The sequence below is a fragment of the Lycium barbarum genome, chromosome 5, assembly GCF_019175385.1.
Source record: "Lycium barbarum isolate Lr01 chromosome 5, ASM1917538v2, whole genome shotgun sequence".
NCBI lineage: Eukaryota > Viridiplantae > Streptophyta > Magnoliopsida > Solanales > Solanaceae > Lycium > Lycium barbarum.
Window position 1 is genome coordinate 20,700,886 of NC_083341.1, and position 7,556 is coordinate 20,708,441.

A 7,556-nucleotide genomic window follows, 5' to 3' on the forward strand; every position below is an offset into this window, starting at 1 on the left:
TGAGACTTATAAGCATTCATAAAGGGGTACTGTCAATCTCAAAGCCGAGACATGGATTCTATCAACTAATTATGATTTCACAAGTGTATTTTGTCATTATCCAATTTACCAGGAATACATAGACCCGCAATTGAGTCGTACCTTTTAATAAATCAAAATAATGAACAAATCACATTGATCATAATAATTATATCAAGATTAAGAGTATAAGTACAATTAATGAACTAGAGAATTTGTTTTATATATTCAGTACAAAAACATTTATCTCTACTTAGTCCGTTCAATACATACAAAATGTACCAGCACAAGAAGACGGAACTATACCGTTCCCATAATGAAGATACATTATATTAATCTTGTGCTACAATCATACCGATGACTTTGTTCAAATGTCATCTTAGATTGTGAACATAAACTTTATACTTATAAGAACCGATGATTTCATCTTCCGTGTATAAGCTAAACTCTATACGCTAAATCATCCACTATATAAGTAAAGGACACGCATACTACTACATTATCTATTTAACTCTTTATTAAAAATTGAATAAAAAATTATTCTATAATAAATACTATATCCAAATACATGGTTAATAGTATATATCCCAACAAATGGTACCTATCCCATCTCAATTGAGTAAAGTAATGAATTCCAGAAATTGGTACCTATCCCATCTTACTTTAGTATGGTTAAGTAATGAATTGAAGTAAGCATATGTATATTTCTCCATACCTCTCAAATTATCTGTCGTCATTTTTAAAATTAGTTGTCTTAAATTATTCGTCATTTTAGAAGTTCAAGATAAAATTAATTATTTTTTCTCATTTTATCCTTAGTAGTATTTTTTCTTTAATTATTTTTTCCCGATCTATGTTTAGTAGTAATTGTTCTTGAAGACTACAAACACCTCAATTATGGGGATCATTGATGGAGATGAAACAAAATAGAGTAAATATTCACTGAAGAGAGATTATTTATTAAGACATAAACAGAAGTAAAATAGTCAAAATCCTCATCCTAGTTAATGTTATCTTAAGCAACGCGTAAAGAAAAAGACGATTGATAATTTGAGACAGAGGGAGTAACTTAATCTCAGTTGAGTGTCAAGTTTTGCGTAAAAAACATGTACCGTCCACTTATGGATTTGATACTTGTCCCAAGTGATAAGAATTATTCCTCTTAAGAGCGACTTCCTCCATCTCAAATTAAGTATCACCTTAGCAAAAATATTATATTTGTTTCACAATTATAAGTGTAACCTTCGGAATTCAAGACAACAATTGGCATGTGTTTTCAATTTTGCCCTTAGCATTAAAGAAGTAGTCCTCTTTAATATTGATCATCCAAAAAAACATCTAATAAATCGGGTAGTTCAGTAAACTCTATATTGTATTTATCTTAATGCTAAGGAGACACTTATTTTGGAAGGGACGAAATAGTACAAAATAGCTAACTCATATATGCATCCCGAAGGCAATAATATCAAATCGTATGTATATGTTGGAAATAGTAAACTTAAATGTTTAGATTCATATGTATTTGGTTTTATCCATATGACTAATAGAAAATCTAGGTGCATGGATTTGATTATTTCAATGTGGGTAAGTTCATAGTATGTGCATGAAACTATTTTAGCAATTTTATGTATAGAATTGTCCTTTGGAACCTCTATTAACCCTTTGTGATGTTATTATGTAAGAAGGGAGTTTTTGTAATTATATGAAATGAGCTTAATGTTTATCTTCCTCTTTCATCCTCTTTGTGCCCTACGATATTATCGAGGGCCTGTTCAAAATGCCAGCACTATAACACTCCTACATAATTTCGTTTTGACAAACTGTAATTTACTAAGATGAGGCAGAAGCGTTTGAGAAAATCAAATTGAAAATCAAGTTGTAATTTGGTGGAGGTCCTTATTAGAGACTTCAATTTTGTTTTTACACAATTAATCATTGTAGGAAGAAGATGGCACGAAGGACAGAGTACGTACATGCACGATCCGGAGAAGAGGTTCCACCTGAGGATGGATACAATTGGAAGAGATGTGAACACAAGCTTATTTTAGGGGCAACATATCCCAGGTAGAGAATATGTTCATGTATGTCCCATGTCCAATGATTTTTCGTGACATTAAAGTAATTGAACGACAAAACCTATCCATCAAGGTGAATTTTTATGTTACAATGAGTATTGTAACTTTTACTTGTGATATTGGAGAAAATTCAGTTTCTTTAACGAGACAAAATAATCTTATGACTTTACAATTATAGTGGATAAAGTTTAGTTATTTTAACGTAGGTATATAAAATCATTTTTGTGGTTTTGCTGTGTTATAGATAGTAGATAAAGTTTAGTGAATATGTGTGAAACTAACTCTACACTTTTTTCACTGTTTTCAAGAATATTGGAGTAATAATATTTTAAATTATTTGGGGATGAAATATTCCAATAGGTACCACTAGTGAAATACTCAAACAGGTACCACTCGTAAAATATTTCAAGTGCATAAGGACACAACCTTGTTCTGCATAAGGACACATTCTTTCGGAACAAGTGTCTATTTCAATTATTTATCTTAATTACTCTATATCTGTCACTTTTAATTCAAATAAATACTCTATAATATCATGTCTCAAGCCTTTCCTTTCTATTCTCTTCATTTAATTTCAAACAAAAATTCATCTTGTTGGTTTAGGTTTTATTTCCACCTTATAACCTATCTCATCCCTCTCATCCTAGGTATACTTTAAAAAATTAGAAACAACTAATAATCTTTTTCTTTTGGTATTGCAGAGAATATTATCGATGTGCTCGTCGTCGTTTATCTAATTGTAGTACTACAAAGATGGTCCAGCGAAATGACACAGTGCCATCAGCTTTTGAAGTTACCTATGGAGGAAGTCACAGTTGTGATCAAGAAAGAAAAAATCAAAACGAAGAATTACTTACTGTACTAATAAAAGAAACACAATGTGAAGAAGTTGGAAAATCAGGAGGGGGAACATCTGAACCCAATAATCCTGAATTAGTTTCAACCCCAAATGATTCATTCAACAAGGGATAACATATTCTCAGACTCCAATCACTACAACAAATTTGATTACCGGCGACGAATTATTTTGTCACTTAAACATCATATTTCGTCACTAAAAATCTTTGGTGACGAAAAAAAAATCGTCAATCATTCGTCCCTAAATGCGGGTCGCTAAATGTATACAGAGACAACTTAGTCTTTCGTCGCTAAATATAGACGTATTGACTACGAAATATTGTTTCGTCCCCAAATACATATTATTTATGACGAACTCATTTGTCAAAGAAAGTACAAAAATTTAGTTGATAGTGTATTTCGTCACTAAAAGGGCTATTAATGTCGACGAAATCACTTTGTCACTAAAGTTTTAGTTTAATTAATGACGACATCAATTGTCTCTGAAGTTATATGTATTTCGTAGTTGAATAATAGTAATTTCGTCACTAAAGACGACCTTTTATATACGAAAACATATTTCGTCCCTAAATTTATAAATTAGTGACAACTTTGCTTTTACAAAAATGACTTATAAATTTGTAGTTAAAACCTACCATGTCGTCACTAAAAATATTGTTTGTACAGACAAAACAAAATTGTCACTATAAATTTTCATGATTAGTGACAATAGTAATTGTGATAAAATACAAATTGAAACTGTAGTCAAAAATTGAATTATATTACTGATCAGAAGGCAATTTAGGAAAAAAGACTATGTTTTGTCACAAATGTAGTCAATTTATGACGAACTAATATCTCCTATGACAAAAATGAGATTGTCTTGAAAAATACAATATCTAATCATTGTGCTTTCTCCTCTCTTGTGAGTTCATTCCACTTGTTTGAAGAGAAACAAAATTTCGAGGGATTATTCCCCACTCGCTTGATAGCGCTTTGCTGATTGAATTTCCATAGGTGACCTTCTTTTACCAATTGGGATCTCTTGTATCATCCTTTTTTCATAGATTACTTCCATTCTCAAGACCTTTTTTCTGGCTTTTCCACGAATTTTCTTGATTTCAATTGAATCTGCATCTATTTTACAAACAAGAGGTCAGTTAACATCCTATCCAAAATGCAAAAAAGGGTGGAGTATATATAATAAATACTAGATGGTTGGAGCCCGTGCCAGCACGAGCCCAATGACAGTAATGTGCAGAAGGAAGAACTAAACTTATACACAACAATTTGAAAAAAATAACAACGTTAAGCATGAACGTTGTTATCTCCTCTGAATAAAGTTGAAAGGATCTTGATGTCATGGTTATTTATAGAGGAATGAGAATAACAGAAAGTAGAGCTAGAAGCCTGGAAAGAAAGTAAAAAAAATAATTACAAGCTAAAATGTAAATCATTACATAAGCACACAACTGGGAACTTGTCGACCAGTTTCAATAACAAAGTACAGAGTAACTGAATCCATACAATTGTTTCATTAATACTTCGAGTAACACAATCCAATTCCAAAACATGTGCACCCTTTATCAAACCAGTAAGTATGCATCCGACAAATTTCTTGATATAAAATTTAGTAAATGTCAAATCTCATACATGGAAAGGGCAAAAACTTACCAAGGGGAGCTGGAGGCCAAGAAATTTCCACCAACACTGAAATGAAAGAGCAAAGAGAATACAAGTGTCCAGGAACTAGTCTTGTAGAAAAATGCACAAAAGGTTCCATATCAAAAGAATTATCCAAACCGAGAAAGAGAGCACTTACTGTAAGAAATTTGAAGAACCATACTACAAGATGTTTTGGTAGTGGTTTTTGGAAAAAGTTGTAATCAAATAGTTCAAAATTGTCCGTTATTTATTCATTCTAATTCAATTCTTAGCTATTCAGGCATTAAAATCTGCAATTTACAAAAGTAGTTGGCAATACTGTACTTATAAAGATTAGTTTCAATAAAATATTCTGGAATCTTTTGAAACCCTGTGCATTTCTCTCATAATTCCTAAATCTATGGATGCATCCTTTAAAGCTTTTACCTCTAGTTATGACCAACAACTTAAATCAACAACAGAAATTGAAGCAACAAGTAGAGAGTACAACAAAATATGGTTATTTCCTTCTTTTAGTTATGCACCATTTTTAAAGAAATAACTGAATCTACTACGTACCTTACTGCAGAACGCAACGAGGCAGAAAATTGCAGCTCCACGTTATCTTTTGAGAGCTTCAAGGGAGTTTTCACCACTCCTGCATTGTAATTTCCAAAGAAGATGATGTTTAATGAACTGTGTCACACCCCCTTTTTAACCGGAGTTAATGGTAGAAGTATGACGTATTGAAGATTCCTGTTTTTGTTTATTTGTTTTAAGGAGTCGCCACCTAATTATTCATGGTGAATTAGGACACCTAAAGTTTATTAAAGTTATTTTCTAAAGTTAGCTCTGTTTAAGGTCTGCGAAACTTAAGATTCTAGGTAAGGGTTCAATTAGTCTAAAGGAAAGGTATTAGGCACCCTTTAAGACCCATTAACAATGGTTAACCGACCGGACTTACGATTAGGTAGGCTAAGTGTAAATATAATATTTTGAATGTTTGGAAAATAGCTCATAAATATTGCTAAAATTTTAAAGGAAAATGTAGTAATGTTATTAAAAATAAGACCTGTAAAATATAACGATTTGTATTAGAAAATATTTTAAGTATTATTGAAAGCGAACTTGAAAAGGTAATGATTTTCATATAGGCAGTAAGTTTAGCGAAGTTAAAACTTAGGATAAAATTGTGTTAATATAACAATGCAAACAAAATCTAGCTTTATAAATATGATACAAAGGACATGAATTTTCTTTTTTATTAACTTTATTTAATTATATTCGACTAAAAGTGTACATAGTTGAATAAATCTTAAAAATAATGTTTATAAAGTATACTTGGATTAATATTTACATATTAGTGACGATTTGAAATTTTTAAGATAATAAAGTAAAGAATGATTCCTTTGACTCAAAATATATAGTCATGCCGTTTTGAATGTCAATTCCTCAAATAAATATTATAAATACCATAAATAGTTTACAACATAACTAGAAATGAGTATGAATTTGTGGAATTAACTACCCATTATTAAACTTCACTAATTTGCTAACGTTCATCTAAGTCAGAAAAATAAAATAATATAAAATGTTAGTCACACCAAACATATAAACAAAATGTCAGAAGAATGAAAATGAGATGACAGAGATGGTGTATAAAGAGGTGAAAAAGCCATTTTTGACTTTCACGAGAGATTGAGATTTTTCGTGATTTTCAGCTCAAGCAAGATTGGGCACAGATATGCAAACTCCATACTTCGACTCCGGTTGTACATGCGAAACAAAGAAAATAATAGAAGATTAGAGTAACGATATAATTCTTTTATAAAATAAGAAAACAAAGTAAAGTAACACTATCGTTCAATTTACAACTCATAAATTCAAGGAAATCCATATACACGAATGAGGACTTTAAAAAACGTGAACAATTAATCGAATTTCCACATCAAATAAACTAAGAAACAGGCTCTATGGGAAATTGCAAATGCATGAGTAATCTTATGAATTCATTAAACTTTGATGAATCTATCATTTATGCGTTACTCTCATGTTGGCCAGTACCCAAGCATAATGCCCATAAAACTGAAAAGCTAGTATCTCTTAACTGATACTCATCAGGACTTTAACGAAAGCCATGTGTTTAAAAAGCGTTATCTCAGCCTTGTCTCGAGTGGCTTAAAAAAAATGAACATTACTACAATCCAAGGTCTACAGCTATGGTGTTTACTAATTCTGATTATATCTACTGCCTGCTTTGGGAAGATTGGCCACAAAATTAGGGAAAGGGAAGCACCACCCAAGCCAAAAACATTCTACAGTCCAATTAAAGCTAGATACTCAAAAAAAAATTCAATCAAGCGATCTGAACTGAAATCTAACTGAAGCAGAATATGAAGCCAATCATTTAAGACACCAAACAGAAGCAAGACAAAACTGAAGATGACAGAATAGGATCAATATAAGATTTCGGGATCTTTCAACTATAACATCTATTACTCATATACGATCAAGCCGGATCTACTTATATGAATTCTGGGGATGATTTAAATTAATTAAAACAAACCGACACACAAGGATTCGGATATATGAAGTGAAGCTCAGATTAAGCATGGAATAAAAATGTTAAAACAATCATTTTAAAAATAACAGAATTCACAGATTTCAGATCCCAACGACAGATTGAAGATACTATGGAAGCAGTAGCTTATAAATAGGCTGAAGCTCCCATTTTAAGCAAATTTAGATCAAACACGAGGGGCAATATATCAAGCATAGAATAAAGGGGAAAATGTTATTAAGAAGGTTTTGAAACAGATTTGAAAATCGTATTAGCAGCAACTGTGTTATCGACCATTAAACTGCCATTATTTAAACATAAAACATATACGAATACTATCAAGATACTAACTAAGACTAGATTGACTAACCACGAAACACACACAATCGAACTGACTGAATTGACAGACATGTGTGAACATG

General features: G+C 31.4%; 1 long non-coding RNA gene across 1 annotated transcript; it reads right to left on the minus strand.

Moving 5' to 3' along the window:
• Positions 1-3,690: 3,690 nt before the first annotated feature.
• Positions 3,691-7,203, minus strand: LOC132640678 (uncharacterized). Its single transcript, XR_009582329.1, has 2 exons — positions 5,154-7,203; positions 3,691-4,067 (listed from the first exon to the last, which is right to left on the minus strand). It is a non-coding gene; the product is annotated as an uncharacterized LOC132640678 (long non-coding RNA).
• Between the last annotated feature and the right edge of the window lie 353 nt (positions 7,204-7,556).